Below are 24,468 nucleotides of genomic sequence, written 5' to 3'. Positions count from 1 at the left end.
AGATATTTTAAATTTAAATAAGTTTATTTTTATGACCAATATTAAATGAATAATGATAGTGACATAAAAATGTCTGTTTGAGATTTACAGACAGAGAGGAAAGCAAATTGACAGACTGGAAAACATCCAGAGACGTAGGTAGACACCAGACAGAGTAGGCAGCTAGTCAGACAAGCATTGTGGTTCCAGATCTGTATATTCAGTTATTTATTTAACAACTAAAAGAAATGTGCGTCAAGGGACTGAAACTTTTTGCATTGTGTTCCTCTTCCCTTTGGGGAGACACCTTTTGATTGGCTGATGTCCCCCATCGATTCCAAATCCCAGAGGGTTGAGATGGTGGGATAATAGCACGCTGGTTAGCTCAGTTGCTTTGCAACTGAAATAATTGCAGAGAGGCCAGTCTCCTGTCACAAAGTCATCCTTTATTTACATGTGTAGACCAGCCAGCTCAGTGCAGTCATAAAATCTCCTGTTTATTTATTATTTTTTATTTATTTTTAAACAATTACCCCCACACTACTGCCTAACTGAGGTAGTGCTTACTAATTCCCCCACACCCATGTTGTGTGTGTACATGCAGGTGTGAGACACAGTGAAAGACACAAGGTGCACAAGTCTTTATTCAGTTTCCACCACCAGGAAGAAAAGAAACACCCAAGTGGCCAGTGACAGGTAGTGCCAACAACCCCAATCAAGGATCTCATAGTCAATGAGATCCACCGGGCCCTGGTTCCAATCAGTACAGCAATGCAGCATAATTCCAGCAGGTAGAAAGTGAGCACTGAAGATGCTGGAGATCAGAGTTGAGTGTGTGGTGCTGGAAAAGCACAGCAGGCCAGGCAGCATTCCAACAGCATGGGTTCAACTCTCACACTGGCTGAGGTTACCATGAAAGTCTTGCTTTTTCAGCCTCACCCTTAACCAAAGCAGGTGACCCTCAGCTTGAATTCACTGCCAGTCATCTCTGTTTAATGAGAGAGCCGTCCTCTGGGACCATGGCTACTACTGCTAATGTTAGGCAATGTAATCAGTGAATCAGAAAAGATCTCTTCTGTGTTTGATAAATTCAGCTGGCTGCAGGCTTTCTAAGTTCAGAATAAGGTAACAATTATTAGAAAGGAAAAGAACGGTTTTCGTTTGAATAGTGCCTGATCACACCTCTTAAATTATTCAATATATAACACAGAATGAAATATGAAACGATTGCTTTGTAAGCCACTCTGTTTATATCAAGATTTTACAAAGGGTTTCGATTTAGTTGGTTGAAGGAAGAATGTTGATCAAGCTGTCAGGAGAAGTCCATGTTCCTTTCCTTGAATAGTGGTAAGAAGCATTAACACCCAGCTCAACTATTAGAACAGACAGAAAAGACTCTGTTTGGCAGCTCCTCTGACATTCCTCCATACTGGAGTCTCAATTTCTCCCACAGCTCAGGTCTGACTGGAATATACAATACATTTCTTTAAAAAAAAAGTTGACCATGCAGTTTGATAGCTAGTCATTGCTATTTTTCTTCATGATAGAGAAACAATATTTTTTAGCACGTTAAAAATTCAATGGCACTATTTCATAGAGTTATCACACAAAAAATGATTATCTGATTATAACCTCATTTCTGTTTCTGGAGGTTTGCTGTGTGCAAGTTGGCTGATACATTCCCTATCACAACAATGAACACACTTCAAAAGTACTAAATTGGCTGGAAAACATTCACAGACATCCAGTGGTTAGGAAAGGTTCTATATAAACACAAATGTTTGTTTCCTTTTCTTTTGAATTGGGGCATTGATCAAGACCTCAACAAAGACTTTATGAAGTGAAATGGTCTTATATCTTAGAAACAAATCAAATATATGCAGTCTGCAACCATTATACTTATAATGGTGCTATATTTGCTGCCTTTTGTTTTTAACTGGATCTTTGTTAGAGTCTGTCAGAAGCTCCACGAGCACTGAGAAGATTTTTATTTTGATGATTGCAACAATACTTTGGAGGCTATACCTTCTAAAGTTGTGCCTCACTAATAAAGAAAGGGTGGCATGGTGACTCAGTGGTTAGTACTATCGCTTCACAGCACCAGGGATTAGATTCCATTCGATCCTTGGGCCACTGTCTGTGTGGAGTTTGTACATTCTCCGTGTATCTGCGTGGGTTTCCTCCAGGTGCCCTGGTTTCCTCCCACAGTCTAAAGGTGTGCAAGTTAAGTGGATTGGCCATGCTAAATTGACTTAGGATATGTAAGATAGCTGGATTAGCCATGGGATATGCAAGGTTACAGGGATAGAATCAGGGATGGGTCTGATGGGATTTTGTTCAGAGGGTTAGTGTGGATTCAATGAGTCAAATGGTCTGCCCCCACACAGTAGAGACTCTATTATGACATGAGGCCTTTTCAATTGTGTGGCCGAAATTCAGTTGAGACAATCACTTCAGTTAACTTAAGAGTAGCAGTGCTCCCACAACATGCTTTGTTGTATTTGAGGCTTGGAACTGCCTTCGTGCTTGTCACTTTGAGTGTTTACATTTTTATTGCAAGAATCTATTTGCTATTGGATCTCTGCCTGATAAATTCTCAGTATTTGATATTTAGTTTCAATTAATTGAAACACTCATTGGAAGAACTATGACAAATATTTTTAAAAAATTATTAACCCTAAAGAATTTTCCTGTTGCATCCCAGATGACCAATTAATTATCTTACTTTTGACCAAAGGCATATTTTTCATGTTTACATATTTATATTGATTTCTTTTCAACAGCTATCATATCAGGTTGAATGGATCAGTAAGCTGCAACTGTGTGTTTTCACCTTGAGGAGAATAGCAAGACCTCGCCATCCAATCTGCAAACGATGATGGACAGGATCAAACCCATTTATCTCTGACCCACCCCAGCAGACACTAGGCTAATCGCTTGGAAATGAGAAGTGGAAAGCATGAAGGTGAAAAGCTGCTACGAGCACAATTGAGGTAAACATTGGACATGTAAGATATAAAAGGGCTTTTGTCAAAAAGGTTTTGCTTTTTTACTATTTCTTCCCAAACAGTCCTCAAATTAATCCATTGAGTTTAGTCCACTGAACTGATCCACGGCCATGAGATAAGAGATCCATTAAAATTGATTCAGGAAAAGCTCTGCCTGCAAAGCAATGAATCCTCAAAAGATGTCCATGTTTCTAGAGAGATTGAAAAGAACATATAAAGTTGTGCAGGGATATTTAAAAACATCACAAATATGCTTAAACAAACGTGCTATGGCTAGGACATTTCAAGTAGATGAAGTACCAATATTATTGCTTTTACAAGGTGAACTTCAGAAAGCAAAATTTGGTGGTGGTTCCGAGATAGCTAGAAGGTTTAGAAAAGTGATTTATTTGGTAGTTACTCCTAATCACAAGAAGAAAAATCAGTGATGTCATGTGAATGTCATGTGAATGTACTGAAGCAATATCTACATAGCGAAGATGAGAAAGAGCAAGTTCATCAAGTGATAAAAGTGGTGGAGGATGACACCGACAATAAGAATGAGCAGGATGGAAGGGTAGACCATTCTCAAATCTCATCCAACACAACTAGCCAGTATGAAAATACTAGAATAGTTAGACACTATTCTTGCAATTGGAGGAAAGACAATGGGAAATTCTGGTAAGGTTACTTAGGGAGATTAAGGAAATCCTTAGTGTACTAGGTTAGGGAGACACAATGTAAACATAGGAGACTCTGTGCTAATAAAATATCCTTATCAATTGAGCAGAGAAAATCAAGCACAGGTGGAAAGTGATTCAGTACAACCAGAAAACCACTTGAATGGACCTAGCCACAGCATCTGTAGTTCACTATTGTTAGTTCCTAAGCCTGATGGATTGTCTAGATTTTACATAGACTGTAGACAATTAAATACAGTCATGAAAACAGATTCCAATTAGGCTAGAAGATTATACCAACAGACTGGCAATATATTTCCAAAAGTGATCTCATGAGGGAATACTAGAAAATATTACTACATAAAATATGTTATGTCAATGTTGGGTGATGCAGCTACATTCCAAAGATGTTTGCATCAAATAGTAGCTGAAGTACATGACTACGTAGTTTATTTAGACAGTGAGAGGATGAGGACGAGGACGAGGGGAGAGAAGGATTTGTCCTAAGTTTTAAAAAAGGTAAAATTAAGTATGACTTCTATCATTGATATAGGTGTCACCTTGGGGCAACTTATAGAACTCCAGTATTTTTCATGTAAAAGTACACAAGACAATACATTTCTATTCTAACTTTGGTCCATCAGCATTATTGAAAGCTTAAAGTCTGAAATGTAAGATTTTTCAGATGGATTTTAGCGATACAATGATTCAAACTTAAAGACTTTTCACAGCAATGCAAAAAAGCCATGAGATAACAAACGCATTGCCACAACATCATAATTGAATAAGTTGAAAATTTAAGAGAATTGATAATACAGATATACAATATTTGTGTACAGGATGAATGGAGATGAACAGATGTAAGTTTCATATTTTATTATCTATGCAGCATATACTTTTTCAATGAAATGCATTTGTAAAATGTTGTTTCATAGCTCCTAAGGGTGGAGGACCCTTATTTCTTGGACTGTGTACAAAAAAAAGGTAAAAATTACTGCATTAAATCAAGAGGCAAAAGTGAGGACTGCAGATGCTGGAAACCAGAGTCTAGATTAGAGTGGCGTGCTGAAAAGGCACAGCAGGTCAGGCACTATCTAAGGAGCAGGAAAATTGACATTTCGGGCAAAAGACCTTCATCAGGAATGAATCGTTCATTTTAAAATGAAAGAACAAAGAAAATTTACAGCCCAGGAACAAGCCCTTCGGCCCTCCAAGCCTGAACTAATCCAAATCTACTGGATAAACCTGTCACCCAATTCCTAAGCGTTGTACCGCTCTGCTCCCCAACTACTCATGCATCTGTCCAGATACATCTTAAATGAATCTACCGTGCCTGCCTGTACTACCTCTGCTGGCAATGCATTCCAGATACACATCACCCTCTCTATGAAGTACTTGCCGCGTGTATCCTCCTTAAACTATTCACCTCTCACCTTGAAAACATGACCTCTCGTTACTGAATCCTTCACTCTGGGAAAAAGCTGATCTCTATCCACCCTGTCTATGCCCTTCATGATTTTATAAACCTCAATCAAGCCCCCCTTAATCTCCTTTTTTCTAATGAAACCAAACCTAACCTACTCAACCTCTCTTCATAGCTAGCATCTTCCATACCAGGCAACATCCTCGTAAACCCTCTCCAAAGCTTCCACGTCCTTTTGGCAATATGGTGACCAGAACTGTACACAGTATTCTAAATGTAGCTGAACCAATGTCTTGCACAATTTTAACATGACTTGCCAGCTCTTATACTCAAAACCCCTTCCAATGAAGGCAAGCATACCATATGCCTTCTTGACCACTCTATCCACCTGTGCAGCAACCTTCAGAGTACAATGGACCTGCACTCCCAGATCTCTCTGCTCATCAACTTTTCCAAAGGCTCTTCCGTTTATTGTATAACTCGCTCTAGAATTAGACTTGCCTAAGTGCATCACCTCACATTTGTCTGGATTGAACTCCGTCTGCCACTTTTCCACCCAACTGTCCAGTCTATCTATATTCTCCTGTGTTCTTTGACAGTCTCTTATGCTTTCTGCTACTCCACCAATCTTCGTGTCATCTGCAAACTTGCTGATCATACCAACAGTGCCCTCTTCCAGATCATGTATATATATATATCACAAACAAGAGTGGCCCCAACACTGGGTTCCTGTGGAACACCACTGGTTACCTTTCTCCATTTCGAGAAACTCCCTTCAACTACTTCGGTCTCCTGTTGCTCAGCCAGTTCTTTATCCACCTAGCTTGAACACCCTGCACACCATGTGACTTCACTTTCTCTATTAGTTTACAATGGCGAACCTTATCAAATGCCTTATTAAAGTCCACGTATATGACATCAACAGCCCTTCCTTCATCTATCAACTTGGTCACTTCCTCAAAGAACTAAGTTGGTAAGGCACGATCTCCCCTGCACAAAACCATGTTGCCTATCACTGATAAGCCCATTCTTTTCTAAATATAAATAGATTTTATCCCTCACTACCTTCTCCAGCAACTTTCCCATCACTGATGTCAGGCTCACTGGTCTGTAGTTACCTGGAATATCCCTACTACCCTTCTTGTACAGGGAGACAAGATGAGCAACCTTCCAGTCCTCCAGCACCTCACCTGTGTTTAAGGATGCTACAAATATATCGGTAAGGGCCCCAGATATTTCGTCTCTCGCCTCCCTCAGCAACCTGGGATAGATCCCATCATGTCCTGAGGATTTGTCTATCTTAATCACCTGTAGCCTACCCAACACATCTTCCCCACTTATGTCAACATGATCCAGATTAATCAAACCTTTGTCTCTAATCTCAACATCCATCAAGTTCCTCTCCTCAGTGAACACTGATGCAAAGTAATCATTCAGAATCTCATCCATTCTCTCAGGTTCGAGACACAGCCTTCTTTCATTATCCTTTCGTGGATAAATCATTTCTCTAGTTATCCACTTGCTTCTTATATAAGAATAAGACACTTTGGGATTCTCCTTAATTCTGCTCGCTAAAGCTATTTCATGACCCCTTTTAGCCCACTTGATTCCTCATTTAAGGCTTGCCCTACTCTTCCAATATTCCTTCAGGGCGCATTCTGTTCTTAGCTGCATGGACCTTACGTACACTTCCCTTTTCCTCTTGGCTAGTCGTACAATTTTTCCTATCATCCACAGTTCACGAATCTTTCCCTTCCTACCCTTTGCCTTCAATGGGACATGCCTATCCTGCACCATCTCTGAAAGCCTCCCACATATCAAATGTGGACTTCCCTTCAAATAGCTGTGTCCAATCCACATTTCCCAGCTCCTGCCTAATTTCGATATAATTGGCCTTGGCCCAGTTTAGAACTCTTCCCTTAGGACCACTCATCTTTTTCTACGAGTATTCTATAAGTTACAAAATTGTGGTCACTGTTCTCAAAGAAATCCCCCACCCACAACTTCTACCACCTGTCCTGGCTCATTCCCCAGTACCAGGTCCAATATGGCCCCTTGTCTCATCGGGCTATTGAGGTACTGCTCTGGAAAACTCTCCTGGACGCTTCTTACAAATTCTACCCCATCCAGACTCTGACGCTAAATGTATACCAGTCAATGTTGGGAAAATTAAAATCTCCCATCACCACCATCCTATTGCCTCTACATCTTTCCATAATCTGTTTACCTATTTGTTCTTCTACCTCACACTCACTGTTGGGAGGCCTGTAATACAGCCCCAACAATGTAACTGCACCCTTCTTATTTCTCAGCTCCACCCATAATGCCTCACTACCCAAGCCCTCCATAGTGTCCTCCTTTAGCACAGTCACGATATCATCCATGACCAGCAATGCACCCTTTTACATCCCTCTCTGTTCTGTCTGAAGCGTGTATATCCTGGAACATTTAGTTGCCAATCATGGCCTTCCTTCAAACAAGTCTCTGTGATAGCAATATCATACTCCCAGGGACCAATCCAAGCCCTAAGTTAATCTGCCTTACACATTATGTTCCTTGCATTAAAGTAGATGCATTTCAGGCCACCAGTTCTTTTGCATTCATCTGCTCTCTGCCTACTCTTCCCTTTATGCTATCTTCATGATTCTTACAGTCTCCACCTCACTACATACTTGTTTTCTCTTCTGGTTCCCAGCCCCCTGCCACATTAGTTTAAAACCTCCCAACAGCTGAAACAAAAACTCCCCCCCAAGGACATTGGTTCTAGTCTGGTTCAGATGTAGATCGTCCATTTTGTAATAGTCCCATCTTCCCCAGAACCAGTCCCAATGTCCAACAAATCTGAACCCCTCCCTCAAGCCACTTGTTCATTTTTCCTATTTTTTCATTTCTACACTGGCTAGCACATGGCACTGGTAGTAATCCCAAGATCATTACCTTTGAGGTCCTCCTCTAACTTCTCTCCTAGCTCCCTGAATTCTTCGTTCAGGACCTCATTTTGATTTTCCACTTTTCCTGCTCCTCAGATGCTGCTTGACCTGCTGTGTTTTTCCAGCGCAACGCTAATCTAGACTCTGCATTAAATCAAGAGTCTGCAGAAGATGTGGAAGTTTTAAAATAAAACTATTACAATTCATTGCACCTTGTATTCACAAAGTTCCCTAAATTCAGTGGGTGGGCTGCTATATACCTCCATTTTGTACATGAATGTACAAGGGCATAGTGACAGATTTGTGATTGATTTTGCAACCAAGACCAGTTTTATGTTCAGGAGTACTCAGCAAAGCACAATTTTGTGACTAATTCCTGGGTTGGGCATAACCAGCTTGGGGCTGGGACAATACTGGAGAAACATCCAGTCATGAATGGAAAAACATCTCTCCCTCTTTCCCTTCTGAGAAAGAACATTCAAAACATGGACACTGCCTGTATATTTCTAATCACTCACTATTAGAAGTATTCAAATCACTCTTCATAGAGTGCACAACAGTGACCACAGTCTCTGCACAAATTCCAAAATTAAAGCTCATGCTTTTGCAGTCAGTGGTGTTTCCTGCTGCTCCTTTTCCCTGGGATATAGTATATGGGACTTCCTTGACCTCAGAGCACAGGTCCCACAGACCTTCTGACCTGCCATTTCTAACTCCAAAACTATGTTTTTTGTGGAATAAGTATGGACTTACTTTGAAAAGTTAACAAGATCTTTCATAGAGAAAGATGGAAATGTCCCAAAACCTAAACATAAGTTATTTACATAACATTCACTTCAAAAATCAGAAATACATACTCACTAATCAGTTGCCTTTCCTGCACTCATGATGTTATGTTGCTATTGGTCTCAGCTTAGATAGGCCTCTCAATCTTTGCTTTATGTTCTTCCCTGCTCACCTTTCACTCTAGAGACTCGATTTCCTAGAGGGAAAACCTTAACTAAAACCACTCTTTCCCTAAATTCACAACTACTCCATTTCACCCCCAGCAAAATTCCCCCTCATCTTCACTGTATGTTTTGAATTTAGATTAGATTAGATTACTTACAGTGTGGAAACAGACCCTTTGGCCCAACAAGTCCACACCAACCTGCCGAAGCTTAACCCACCCATTCCCCTACATTTACCCCTTTACCTAACACTACAGGCAATTTAGCATGGCCAATTCACCTGATGTGCACATCTTTGGACTGTGGGAGGAAACCAGAGCACCCGGAGGAAACCCACGCAGACATGGGGAGAATGTGCAAACTCCACACAGTCAGTCGCCTGAGTCAGGAATTGAACCCGGGTCTCTGGCACTGTGAGGCAGCAGTGCTAACCACCGTGCCGCCCACTAAAAGCTCTTATATAAAGAGCTCCTATGAATCACTTCTTTCCTTAACTACCGAAGACATAATCAACACTAATTCAAACAAGGAATTTCAGGTGTTTAATGGAAACTGTCATTATCAAGTATTACCTCGTTAACTAGGTAATTTTAACTTCTTTAAAGGCTATTGGTTCTGCATGTGATATTTTTTCCCTATAATTAAATTTGCAAAATATTTACTAGTCAAATTCCCATTTAACCCAAATTCCCAGTTACCATTCTATCTCAGTCTCATTCTGGTGAAGTTTCCCTTACTTTGACCAATGCAATTTATTTTCCCTAACTTGGGAGTATCCTTAAATCAGAGAGCTTTTCATCATAAATTCAAATAAATCACATTTAAGTTTGATTAGGTCCTTGAGGCTACATTTACTTTTCTCATTAATTTTACTGACAATAAAATACAAGAATTCCTTTTCATGTTGGGTTAAAGTGCCACTCTAAAAATTGTTGGTGATTTGAGGATTCCCTTTGTGCTAAGGCGTATTAATAAACATTAAAAATTCAAAGTTTCACTCAAGTCTCAAATGACTAATTCATGTAATATTCTTTGGCTGTTGAATTGATGAAAATGTGCGTTATTTTATAACAAAACACTAAAACACATCAGAAACAGGAATCTGTAAAAGAGACACAGTAGTTCCTGAACACATTCAACAAAACAGCATGGCACCTGTAATGACATTTTATGAATATTTTAGTCCTGATCAAGCTTAGTGTAAATGTGATTAATCTAAAAATGCACACTGACTCTCATTTACCCATTACATTAGCCTGTAGCTCTCCATCCAGCAGGACGTTCTATCTAATATCTTATGCTTTTATAGAATTCTGACAAACCAGTGGCTGTTTGTGTCTCTTATTGCCAACAAACTTGATAGGGCTCTTTCAGAAGGAAGTTAAGAGTCAACCACAGTGCTGTGCATCTGGAGTCAAATGAAGTCGGTCAGGTCAGAAAAAGACATGAATAGGAAAGGTATGGAGGTATAAGGCCTGGAGTAGGCAGGTGGGACTAGTTTAGTTTGGGATTATGGTCATAGAGTCATAGAGATGTACAGCACGGAAACAGACCCTTCAGTCCAACCCGTCAATGCCGACCAGATATCCCAACCCAATCTAGTCCCACCTGCCAGCACCCGGCCCATATCCCTCCAAACCCCGACATGGACGAGTTGGACCAAGGGTCTGTTTCCATGCTGTATGGCTGTATGACTATGACATTACTGAACCAGATGGATTTTTACAACAATGGTTTTACAACAATTTACAACAATTGTGTACCACGAGCTTTTTCTTCCAAATTCATTACCTGATTAAATTTTTCCAGCTAGCGCAACCATCTGGATTATCAGTCCGGTGACATTAAGTCAGCCTTTCTGACCCAGCCTTGTATTCAATTCTCCCCAAGCTCCCACTTCTTCCACACTATTCCTACTTCAGCCCTATGGTCCTCCGAGATCTCTGCTGTCCTGCAATCTTGTCCCATTGGCCAATGCCCATTTTTATGTCTTCATCACTGCAGACTGTACTTTCAGCTGTCTACCCTAAAGCTCCTTCCATAAATATATCTACCTCTCTTCCACTTTCTCCTCCTTTTCAGTACTTCTTATAATTAGATTACATTACAGTGTAGAAACAGGCCCTTCGGCCCAACAAGTCCATACCGACCCACCGAAGCGCAACCCACCCATTCCCCTACATTTACCCCTTTACCCCTTTACCTAACACTACGGACAATTTAGCGTGGCCAATTCACCTGACCTGCACATCTTTGGACTGTGGGAGGAAACCGGAGCACCCGGAGGAAAATGTAACAGCTTGACCAAATTTCACTCTTCAGAACACCTCCTCATAGAATCCCTACAGTTTAGAAACAGCGCATTCAGCCTCCAAAGAGCATCTTACCCGGAAACCCCACCTATCCCTATAACCCTGCATTTTCCTATTGCTACTCTGCCTAACCTGCACTATAGGAGGAAACTGGAGCACCCAGAGGAAACCCACGCAGACACAGGAAGAACATGCAAACTCCACACCAACCATCGCCTGAGCGTAGAATTGAACTTGGGTCGCTGGCACTGTGAGGTCCTTCAGCCAGATTTTGTCTGCTAGAACAGCTAAGAGGCAGCTTGGGAACTCTTACTGCCTTACAGGAGCTATATAGATACAAATTGTTGCTGTTGTAATTTGGGCTTTTGACAAGCGTGTAAAATGTGCTGTTGGCTCAGCCACCCATTAAACGCCAATCCTGATCCTCTGTTCCATTCATGAACTGAATGAATGGGAGCCTTCTGAAGCATCACCAGAGCAGTTCTAGAATATTTGGCTCCTCCTTGAAGCACTTGGTAGGCATTCTGGTGCAATGTGATTCTGTGATAACAAAGAGGGCATTTATTATCATGCTTCTTTCTTTGCAACTTAATAAGATGATTTAAAAATTAGTTTTAAAGATGAAAAATTGCCTTGCAGTGGAGAGACAAGTATTTTCCCTTTTTCGTTAAAGAATGCTTTAAGAGCGTATTGAAAAATGACAATCTCTCTTGTACAAATGAGATGTGATTGGTGCCCTGAGAATGCACCTTTAATTGCTTTAAAAGCCCATCAACTTTTTAAAAACTCTGATTAACAGGAAAATAAATGTTGATACCGATTAAAGCCACAGAGCAGGAGAATAGACATTTCAGGCATAAGCCATTCATCAGGGATTCCTGAAGATTCCTAATGAAGTACTTATACCTGCAACGTTGATTCTCCTGCTCCTTGGATGTTGCCTGACCAGTTGTGCTTTTTCAGCACCACACTCTTTGACTCTGATCTCCAGCATCTGCAGCCCTCACTTTCTCCTAACTCATTAAAGCCACACCTTATTAAAGATCTTATAAGAGAATTAAAGTATTGCAGGAGAGAAGTGTTATAAAAATGGCAGGAGAGCCTTGGCTAGAGGTTCAAATGAGAAAGTCAGTGACAGAATAACCATCACAGGATTGGAAACAGATTACACTCACTCTCTTTATTACCTGAAGAAAATGAGTGTTTAAGAATATTTGAGCTTTTTCTTTTATCTACAGAGATTTTTGATGAGTCACTTTGTCTTCATCATATTCATCTTTTAATGTTATATTTTCATTGCTTTTTATTAAATATTGGAGAAAAATAGTGATTTGCAATTTTAAATTATAGTGAAACATTAGTCATCTTCAATTTGAATTTGAATTGATATTAGATATTATTGTAAAAGATCATTTGAAAATTTGGAATCAAAACTGCATGTTATTTTTGAAAAATCTACTTTCCATAAGTATACTATAAACTACTTTATTTGGGTTTGATATTTTGTATTTTAATGGACCTCTATTCTTGTTTCAAGTTACTTTCATGCTGTACTTGAGCGACACAGAGAGTTTATTCAGGATGAGCAGTATAACTGTAGTGAGTGTTGGTTAAATATTTAATGCGCACCTATCCCAAGAACAAGTCAACTTTCACATTTGGAATTTTTGATGAGACTATCTTGTCAATACTTAAACATGAAAAATGTCACTGATAACTAGGAGCTGATGCTTGGAGCCTGGCTAATTAATTAATTATTTCTACGATATCTGTGGAGTTTTGCTTTCTCAGATTAGGTTATAAGATACTGTGTTGTCTGTTTCATCTGCTATAGAAAAAATAAATTACTATAATGATATACTAGTGAAGCCTTTGCTTCATAATATAATTTTGTATTAGGGATGATAGGTCTGGGTCCCTCAGGTGCGAAGCTGCTCCGAGACCTTATTCCTATGCTAGTTCGGAAGCTTTCTATTAGCATGTGGTGAAAGATGAGCCAAAAATATCTATGGTTTGCCTGAGTGGCCAGAAAATTGGAAAATGGGATTTAATCTGGAGAGGAATGAAATTAAGCACTTGAATGAGGGAAAACAAAGCTATGGAATACACAATAAATAGAAGGATACTGAAGGGACAGAGGAAGTGAGAGACTTAGAAGTGCATTTGAAGGCCTTTTCTGGAATACTGTTTCCAGTTCTGGTCTCCCTGTTATTGGAAGGATACTGGAGAGGGTTCAAAACAGATTTACCAGGATGTTGCCAGGAATGGAGGATTTGAGTTATGGGGAGAGCTGGATAAATGGGACATTTTTCACTGGAGCATAGGAGGTTGAGAGGTGACTTTATTGAGGTTTATAGGATAACAAGAGGTTTAAATGGAGTGAATGGCAAGTGTCTTTTCCCCTAGGATGGGGAATTTCAAGACTGCGGGATATATTTTTTAACATGAGAGAAGAAAGATTTAGAAAAGACCTGAGGGACAATTGTTTTACACAGAAAGCGATTTGTTTGGAGAATGAACATCCTGAGGAAATGGGCCATGCGGGTACACTTACAACATTTAAAAGACATTTAGATAAGTAAATGATGATGAAATGTTTGGAGGTAAATGGGCCAAGTGCAGAGAGGTAGGACTAGTTTATGTTGGGTTTATGGTCGGCATGAATTGGTTGGACCGAAGAGTGTGTTTCCATGCTGTATGACACCATGAGTCTATGCACGATTCCCAAGTCCTTGAAGGTTTCAGGAAAGGTGCACAGCTAGTAAAAGTAGCATATGGAAACTTACCTTTATTGGATGAGTTATAGAATTGAACAAAAGCCATGATGTAGTGTTGAAACTGTAGGGAGACAATAGTTAGATTGCAGCTGGAAATCTGTATACAGTTGTGGTCACCACATTACAAGAAGAATGTAATTGCTCTGGGTCCCGAGAGAACAGAGGAGATTTACAAGAATTTTGGCAGGGCTTGCAATTTCAGCTTAAAGGATAGGCTAGGGTTGTTTTCCTTAGAACCCTGAGGGATGACTTTATTGAGGTGTACATACTTATCAGGAGTCCAGATGGAGTAGAAAGGACAGACTCGTTTCCTTAAGGGGGGAGGCCTTGAGGTGCAGTTTAAATGTGATTGCCAGAGTGATTATCATGGACATGAGGAATAACATTTTTCACCAGGAGGTGGTGGCTGTCCAGAATTCCCTGCTATGCTGCTGGCTGAGGCAGAAATCCTCAACTCATTTCAGAAGCACCTGGCTCTGCACCAAATTCTGTAGCCCGAAAGGGAAGTGGGATTAAAGTAGGTAGTTTTAAAATCCTCAGCCAGGATAGACGCAATGAGCCAAATGGCCTTTTCCTGTGTGGCAACCTTTCTATGATTCTATGGAATAAGTTTCAGCAGAAGAGGCATTTGTCTTATGGAATAAAGTAAGTTTTTTTTGCATCTTACTAAATATAGTCAGGTCACAAGATGCAGATTGTAACACGAAGAATAGACGAAATGATTGTCTCTACCTCAACTGCCCAGAATTGGTTAAAATTGCCCAAATGACCTGATGCTCCACCTAGTGACTGCGCTATCAAAGTATGTGGAGCTTCACCATGGCTCAGATGAGTCCTTCTATATCTGTGATGAACATCCCTCCTCCAAACCTTTGGCCTTTAGTTTACCAAATACTCATTAGGGTTTCAGCAATTTGCATTATACTTAACACTATCCATTCTCCCCCATGTTTCTGACTTCAAAACTCTAAGTGAACTAATTTTGGTTTGATCATTCTTCCAGAATATTATTTGTTTCAGACTTGGAAGATTGTAAGGTCATTGGCTTGAGAGTTATTGACCTTGATATTATCATTCTTTTATCTATTCTCTGGAGGATCCTTTGTCTTGTGAATTGCTTTCACTAAGGAATTGGTTGACAGTTAACATTGGTGTTGTTGGTGGTCCATTACCTTATCTTGAGGACCTTTGATTTCATAAATGTCCTTCATGGAAGATGACTGTGTTGATGAATGATACAGTTCTAACTTTAGAATCATGTACTGTTCATGCAGCTGGTCTCTTGCAAGGGGTTGGATGGCTTCCATCATAGTATGTGTTCTTTTGCCTAATAGACTTCTTTCATATTAAAGCTATCAGCGGTGTTGACTGTTTTGTGTCAACTGACTACCATTACTGGCTCAATGAATAGTTCATCAGTTCAGGTGGATTGGTATGGTTCACTTGTAATAATATTGCAAAATGAATCGGACTTAACCTGTCTAGCTTTTTCTCATAAGGCAATCAGCTTATTCCAGACAGTAATTGCATAAAGCTTCTCTGAACAGTCTCCAGTGCATTAACATCCTTCTGTAAGTATGGTGACCAGTACTGTACACAGTACTTCAGTTGCAGTGTCACCAATACCTTGTATAACTGAAATGTAATCACCTACTCTTGTATTTGTTTCTCCTACATTAAACTTAACATTCTATTAGTTTCTATTCTCAAAATGTTGAAAACAGGGGCTTTTTGCCTTTTGAGCAACAACAAATGTACAGTTGATGCATGATCACTTCACCCGACTGACATCTATTGAGGCAGATCTCAACTAAGTCACAGATGGTTTCTTGTGCTCAATGCTGTACTGCTGTATCACGCTAAAGGTAATGTTCAACCATGTCCTCCTCCTCAAAAGAACCACTCAAGATGGTGATCTGTCCAAACAGTGTGGCGCTCCACCCAGTGGCTGGGTTGTGTATCAGAGTGGATGGAGCTTCAGTTTAACTTCATTTAACCTTTTCATATTTGTATATTTTGCAACAATAAACCTCACCCAACCACCTCCACTCTATGTACAAGATGTTGCTATTAAGATGCAATGGAAAAATAAAAGATTTTTTTTAAAATTTGAGAATAGAAACAAACCAAAACCAATGTATAATACATCCATGATGTAAAAGATAGGAGTGTCTTGAAGCACAGTGGTAGTGTCCTTACCTCTAAACCAAGAAGCCTGTGTTCAAGCCTGACCAGCTCAAAAGCATGTAATGAACCAATTGAATCAGAAAGAGAGGTATCCTGCCTACAGGAATTTTCTGCCTTCTTCTCATGCTCAGCTTGAGTCCTAGGCAGTGCTAGGCCTCTGATACATTGTCAAAGTGACCTCAGGCTGTGTTTCACCAAAATTCAGCTCCGTGTCGAGTTTCATCAAGGATTTCTCTCCATGAAGCCTGGCAAATGTTCTCAGGCCATCATCATAAAATCACCTTATTAACTCCATACTAAGTTTCCATGGTGCCGCTCTCTTCCAATGCTAGCCCAATTCTCCTACTCACATCATGTGGGAGTACTCACTACTGCTGGAACATCACAGGGTTTCTGGCACAGGCGCCATATTTGAAAGGCTGTTGTGCATCACTGAACAATGATTGGGAGCCAGAATTCTAGTGGATTGCTCTCTCCTCTTTGGTCCTGTAGTGCTGACATTAATATTAGTGCCCTCTATGTCCCCATTCACTCTTGAGCAGTTAGCATGTCCTGTGCATTGAACCCGGGAACCTTTCTGATCTGTGGTATTGAATAGAATGCTGGTTCGTGTTTTCACTTACTGAGCCACAGAGGAGAAATAAGAACTGTGAATTGTTGACAGCTCTATATAGGTCAATGGTTAGATATAGGTGTATCACATAGCTAAGAAGAGGTGAAGTCATTTATTTATATGGATAGGTATCTATGTATAAACGTTTGAAAAAGCCCAGCTGCCAAATGCAACTCCACACATTTGGTGAATGAAAAGAAAATGCATTTCCAATGACTTTCACAGCAGTCAGAATTATTTGATAAAAATCTATTGACCAAAAAAAACCTTGCTGTTTTACTACGTGAATCAGTTCTTATGTGAAGTATCGAGAGAAAAATTACACATAAAGAGTGTGCTTAAACAGTGGGTGGCTTCAACAAAGGCTTGATATTTGGGTTACCTTGGCAACCTATTTTAGGCCTGAGCTACCAAAGCTCTTGAAACAGATTGCCTGGCCTCGTTTGAGAATATATGAATACATCAGACCTCTCCTGCCTGACAGCGTCTACCTCCACATCCATTTCCAACCCACTCAGGACCAGAATATCAGATGCTTTCTGGAATTGTGTTCTCTCATACTAAAGCAATTAGTTGCCCTTCGAGCCAGCCTGCTGTGTAGTCTGACTAGAGCCCCAGAGAGGGCTGTGTGTAAATGTCAACAGTATTATTTCATTTCACGTCTCCACATGTTAGGCTGGACAAGACTGTGTCATTCTTTAAGTGAATCACATACATCCACACAGATCTCACTGAAGAAAGAATAGAAATATCAACAAGCCTCAGGGGTGGGGGAAAGAAAGTAGCTGATAATGAAAAACCCCATAATCTTTAAAGCAGGAAAATGCTCTTATATTTAGTTAATGGAGGCTTTACCAAAGATGGATCAGGACAATTCTAAACTGACTGTAATTTGGATGGTTTTAACATGAGTTTTATTCTACAAGAAATCTAAGGCCGAACTGACAAAAACACTTTGGTGTAGGTTAATAACACTGTTCATTGTTGGGATTTGATTCCAACGTCAAAAGGCCATAGACAGTTCATGCCAAATTTAATGAAATGGTTGCTAATTCATTCCTTTAAATATATCCAATTACCACAGCAACAATTTTCCTCTCATCGGGATGGTTTGCTCTAATGTATTTTTAACCTTTCTCCTTTTATCTTTTCTCAGTTTCTGAAAAGAGGTTAAAGTTACCGTTCGCCGGGTATTGGAATGCATTTGGTTGCAGACATAATCAGCATTCAGGGTGAGACTGGGGAATGCCTATCGCTCACCTGGATGTGAACAGCATCACGGTTTTGGTCTCACCCTGTTTCCTCCACAAACACACAGAATCCATTGAATATTCGACAATGTATGGTGTGAGAATTCAGCTTGACATGCAGTGAAGCAGTCTTGGCTGAATTCATGACCACTTATTCTGAGTCCAGCTGTTGAGGTCTTTCAAGTTGAAAACCTGAGGTTACCTGAGTAGATCAGACACTGAACCCAGAAACTTTATGGCATTTAATTGACCACCTGTTATTTAGGCAGTTCAGACATCCATTAAGTCACTGGTTGAATTGTATGTTTATTGAAATAAGTCATTCACAAATGGCTCTGCTGCTAACCAAGTAAAAAATCTTTGCTGTCTTTTTGTATGACATTAACAGGTCACTCATTGAAAAATAGCAAGCATACTTCTGAAAAAAATGTCAAAACTTAGAGCAAATTGATGGAAGTTTAATTAATAGAAGTATAAAGTAAGTTGCATATTTTAAATTATTTCAAAACTGAACTGGCTACAGAGTAAGATCTACAGCACTACCTTGCAAAACATCTAAGGTCCTCTATGTATATAGCTGTATGGAACAAAAGTAGTCTCAATCTCCAGTTGGAAATAGTGATTACAAGATTAAATGAAAACCAGTGAAAAATCCACTTGCAATAAACTGGAGGCACGGTTCAATTTTGTACCTAAGTGAAAAGAGATTCTCTTAAGATAGGCTGAAACATTCACTCTTTTTAAACTGTGAGGTTGGCTGTATCAGCTGGTATCTAATATGCCACCCCACTGCCAAGAAAACTTGCAGTATCGTAGGCCACTCAGCCCTTTTAGTGATGATGGGCAGGCTTTAGTGCATTTCTTGGTAAATCACACATATCCACCTTGGCACTGGCAACCTGGGTCCCCAGTAGCTGCAGGCCACTTAGAGGCAGGTAGCTGCTAAATCCTGATTGTCAAGGCCTTGGGGAATCCAGCAGCAAGAAGTGATATACTAATTATACTCAATGGGCTCTGGTCTTGGGAGAATGATTTTGGAGGGCAAAGCTCTAGTGTTTAGAAGCCACCCTACTCTCCACTAATCTTTCCAATCCTGGCCGCTTGAACACCATCTCTCCACCACTTGGCCATTAATTGACCATATATGGTTATGGATTGAGAAAGTCATGTGTGCACTTTATTAGTGAGGCAGTGAGAAGGGTGTGAGAAGGGTGTGAGTTTCTCTCCAATTCCAATTTATCTAATCATTTCTCATTACCTCTCTTGTGACCTCAAGATAATAGATTTTAAGCTTGAGAAAGGGGCGGCACAGTGGCTCAGTGGTTAACACTGCTGCATCACAGCATCAGGGTCCCAAGTTTGATTCCAGCCTTGGGTGACTGTGTGAAGTTTGCACATTCTCCCCTTGTCTGCATGGGTTTCCTCTGGGTGCTCCGGTTTCCTCCCACAGTCCAAAGATGTGCAGGTCAGGTGAATTGGCCATGCTAAATTGCCCTTAGTGTTAGGTGCATTAGTCAGAGGGAAATGGGTCTGGGTGGGTTACTCTTCGAAGGGTCAGTGTGAACTGGTTGGGCCGAAGGGCCTGTTTCCACACTATAGGGAATCTAATCTCAGAATGGGATTGAGAAGGTAGGTACTTATCTATCAGGCAATCAATAGATATCACCTTACCATACTCGATGAGGTATCAATTGTTTTTCCCACTCAGAGATCTCCAATCATAAATAATTTTAGGTACCAGGATTGCAAAAAGCAAACAAAACTTGGAAGAACAGTAACAGAGGAATTGATTTGTGACTGATTCAAACTCAACTCCTGGAGTAGTAGGAATCCACCAGGCAAAGTAGTTCATTGATCCAAAGGTGGGACCTTTTGGGATGCCAGACTTAATTGAAGTGCTGAAGTAGCTGTTTAAAATGCAGAGTTTTTACTTTGTAAGCAAATGTTTTGGAATACTGTTGAGGAAGATTTCCACATTTAGCAGTTTAAGTGTTTCCAAATATCCTCTTTACAAGGATGTTTACCGAGACTGGGGCTGCTAATACATCCTAACACCCAGATCAAAAGAAAGATCAAGAAAATAATCAGGGTAAAGTGATTGACCAGCACTTTCTGGCAAGTACAGTAGATGGGAAAAGAATTATACATTAGGCAATGTGTAGATGATTCGAGCTGAAAATGTGTTGCTGGAAAAGCGCAGCAGGACAGGCAGCATCCAGGGAACAGGAGAATCGACGTTTCGGGCACAAGCCCTTCTTCAGTAATGAGGAAAGTGTGTCCAGCAGGCTAAGATAAAAGGTAGGGAGGAGGGACTTGGGGGAGGGTCGTTGGAAATGCAATAGGTGGAAGGAGTTCAAGGTGAGGGTGATAGGCCGGAGTGAGGTGGGGGTGGAGAGGTCAGGAAGAAGATTGCAGGTTAGGAAGGCGGTGCTGAGTTCGAGGGATTTGACTGAGACAAGATGGGGGGAGGGGAAATGAGGAAACTGGAGAAATCTGAGTTCATCCCTTGTGGTTGGAGGGTTCCTAGGCGGAAGATGAGGCGCTCTTCCTCCAACCGTCGTGTTGCTATGGTCTGGCGATGGAGGAGTCCAAGGACCTGCATGTCCTTGGTGGAGTGGGAGGGGGAGTTGAAGTGTTGAGCCATGGGGTGGTTGGGTTGGTTGGTCCGGGTGTCCCAGAGGTGTTCTCTGAAACGTTCCGCAAGTAGGCGGCCTGTCTCCCCAATATAGAGGAGGCCACATCGGGTGCAGCGGATGCAATAAATGATGTGTGTGGAGATGCAGGTGAATTTGTGGCGGATATGGAAGTATCCCTTGGGGCCTTGGAGGAAAGTAAGGGGGGAGGTGTGGGCGCAGGTTTTGCATTTCTTGCGGTTGCAGGGGAAGGTGCCGGGAGTGGAGGTTGGGTTGGTGGGGGGTGTGGACCTGATGAGGGAGTCACGGAGGGAGTGGTCTTTTCAGAACGTTGATAGGGGAGGGGAGGGAAATATATCCCTGGTGGTGGGGTCCATTTGGAGGTGGCGGAAATGACAGCAGATGATATGTTATATATGGAGGTTGGTGGGGTGGTAGGTGAGGACTAGTGGGGTTCTGTCCTAGTGGTGGTTGGAGGGGTGGGGCTCAAGGGCGGAGGAGCGGGAAGTGGAAGAGATGCGGTGGAGGGCATCGTTGACCACGTCTGGGGGGAAATTGCGGTCTTTGAAGAAGGAGGCTACCTGGGTAGTACAGTTTTGGAACTGGTCCTCCTGGGAGCAGATGCGGCGGAGACGAAGGAATTGGGAATTTGGGATGGCGTTTTTACAGGGGGCAGGGTGGGAGGAGGTGTAGTCTAGGTAGCTGTGCGAGTCGATCGGTTTATAGTAAATGTCTGGGTTGATTCGGTCGATCTCTATCTCTATCTCGGGCTCTCTCCCCTTCCTACACCTTTCCATTTCTATCTCAGGACCATCTCAGACTCCTCTCTCCCCTTTCTAGACCTTTCTATTTCTATCTCGGGCGACCGAATCAACATGGACATTTACTATAAACTGACCGACTCCCACAGCTACCTAGACTACACCTCCTCCCACCCTGCCCCCTGTAAAAACACCATCCCATATTCCCAATTCCTTCGTCTCCGCCGCATCTGCTCCCAGGAGGACCAGTTCCAAAACCGTTGGAGGAAAAGCGCCTCATCTTTCGCCTAGGAACCCTCCAACCACAAGGGATGAACTCAGATTTCTCCAGTTTCCTCATTTCCCCTCCCCCCACCTTGTCTCAGTCAAATCCCTCGAACTCAGCACCGCCTTCCTAACCTGCAATCTTCTTCCTGACTTCTCCGCCCCCACTCCACTCCGGCCTATCACCCTCACCTTGAACTCCTTCCACCTGTTGCATTTCCAACGCCCCTCCCCCAAGTCCCTCCTCCCTACCTTTTATCTTAGCCTGCTGGACACACTTTCCTGATTCCTGAAGAAGGGCTTATGCCCGAAACGTCGATTTTCCTGTTCCTTGGATGCTGCCTGACCTGCTGCGCTTTTCCAGCAACACATTTTCAGCTCTGATCTCCAGCATCTGCAGTCCTCACTTTCTCCTCAATGTGTAGATGATTGCTTGTATAAATTAAGCTCTTGCATCATTCATTTGTTTGCACTTTGTGCCCACGTTTAAGACTTTACAGGAAATTGTGTGATCCATGAGTGTAGCTGGAATTGATAAAATGTCTTAATTTCTTTGTCGTTCACAAAGATACCATTGTGAATGATCCCACTGGGTTGGATCCAGCACCTCATCAATTTGCATTTATTTTTCATAGGTTTAGAGATCAATCATTGATCATTATGGAATTTTCAGCCAGACTAGAGCAAAAGTTGGTTATAATGAGTGGTTTTCACTAACTAAAGTTTGCCAGAAGATTCCCAGTGACTCATTTGATTTATTCAGCTATTTCTGAGCCATATAGATAAAATTTAATCCCAGTTTCGATCTTGTGACTGTGATGAATAAGTTGATTTTAAGTAAGACATTAATAGGAGCTTTACATCGAGCCTCAATTCCCACTTTAGGATGGAGAAATCAAGGAAGTGTTCGGTATCTAATAAATCCTGTTGGAAATGAGTTGCATGCCAGACAAGACGTGAAATTTTACAAGTTCTTGGCAAAGACTGAGTTGTATTGTGGTTTTTGGAGGATTTGTTGCCAATAAAATCCCTCATTGTGTCTTACCTCATTAATTACCTACCCCATCCCTATGGTCTCTCATATCCAATTTCCACTCCAACTTACCATGTCACTTTCCAAAACAAATCACTACTCAAAGGATATCTTGATTGTCATTGGCATTGTATGCACCCACATCATCTCAAAAAACCCATTGGGCACCTGGACGAGTACTACAAGTGCAAAGCTGCCATGCAAAGTTCCCGACATTTGGCCCAGATTTGGTCGAGGGAAAATTGATACACAGCTTTGCTGGCAGAGTGTTGGCTCTCTGCCAGGTGAGGTGGTACACAGATGAAACTTATTCTTCCCCGAGAATCAGAATGGAGGCCACAACACCAGTTTGGTCTAAGTTTTCTGTCTGGGTTAAAGCAGTTTTAGCCATCTGGAGTCGAGAGTGTGGTGATAGAAAGACACAGCAGGTCAGGCAGCATCCGAGGAACTGGAGAGTTGATGTTTCATGCATAAACCCGTCATCAGGAAGGGCTTACTTCCCAATGAAGGGCTTATGCCTGAAACATCGATTTTCCTGCTCCTCGGATGCTGCCTAACCAATGGTGTCTTTCTATTACCACACTCTTGACTCTGATCTCCAGTATCTACAGTCCTCACTTTCTCCTTAACCATCTGGAGAAATGCATGGCAGTGTAGAAAGAGCCTTTCAGCACACCAGTGCAAGGACCACCCTCTTCTGATACCTTACACTTACACAAAGCTTCTGTACCCACCTCCACCAATGTCCATATTCTACCATGCTCACTATTGTCCATAGCAACTTCCCTTACTCACTCTCATCCCCCCCAAACCCCAGCACCACCATGCCTGCATGCCTTTTGTACTGCCTACTCATTTGTTTGGTACACCTCTCCACCCACTCCTACAGTAATAGCAGTGCCACCCACTTGTGTCTCCTGTTTGCTGTGTCTCTCTCACTCTAAGAAGAAAACAACCCACAATAGATGAAATTTACTACAGTGTGGAAACAGGCCCTTCAGCCCAACAAGTCCACACTGACCCTCTGAAGAGTAACACACCCAGACCCATTTCCCTCTGACTAATCCACCTAGCACTATGGGCAATTGAGCATGGCCAATTCATTTGACCTGCACATCTTTGGACCGTGGGTGGAAAGCGGAGCACCTGGAGGAAACCCATGCAGACATAGGGAGAATGTGCAAACTCCATACAGACAGTCGCCCGAGGCTGGAATCAAACTTGGGTCCCTGGTGCTGTGAGGCAGCAGTGCGAATCATTGAGCCACCGTGCCACCTATAGGGCAGAAAGACTAAAATGGGTTGTGGGCTGTCCGTCATTCAGCCTGTCACCCCTTATCATCCTGTCATCCTGACTCCGACCACCCAGGGCAGAGCCGAGATGAGTATCAAACATTGCCTTGACTTATTTTGTCAGGGTCCTGAATGGACGCTGTCCTCCTTCACTTGAGTTAGGCCTGCTGACAACGGTGACAAGCTCCCTGGCTTTGTGTTCAATGGCAAGGCAAGACACCAGTGATAGGAGCCTGATATCTCTGGCTGAGGGGCAAAGCACAAAAAGGCAAGGCAAGGCAAGGCAAGGCTGGGAAGCTGTGAGCATTCAGGCAGGTTCAGAATGAGTGAGTGATAATGAGACCAAGTGAAGAGCCTGGTCCAGCCCATGAGCTGGCTGTGTCCCTGAGTGTCCTTG

General features: G+C 41.7%; 1 long non-coding RNA gene across 1 annotated transcript in view; it reads right to left on the bottom strand.

Moving 5' to 3' along the window:
• Nucleotides 1-653: 653 nt before the first annotated feature.
• LOC148142502 (uncharacterized) overlaps nucleotides 654-24,468 on the bottom strand; it is a 42,601-nt gene continuing 18,786 nt past the window's right edge. The window contains exon 3 of the long non-coding RNA XR_015751901.1: nucleotides 654-1,443. This is a non-coding gene — a long non-coding RNA (uncharacterized LOC148142502). The remainder of the gene's footprint in view (nucleotides 1,444-24,468) is intronic.

Source organism: Chiloscyllium plagiosum, unplaced genomic scaffold (genome assembly GCF_037043375.1).
Source record: "Chiloscyllium plagiosum isolate Xiang-an unplaced genomic scaffold, Cpla_swu_hap1 HiC_scaffold_28, whole genome shotgun sequence".
Lineage (NCBI taxonomy): Eukaryota > Metazoa > Chordata > Chondrichthyes > Orectolobiformes > Hemiscylliidae > Chiloscyllium > Chiloscyllium plagiosum.
Note: the sequence above shows the minus strand (reverse complement) of the source record. Positions and strands in the feature narration are given on the sequence as shown.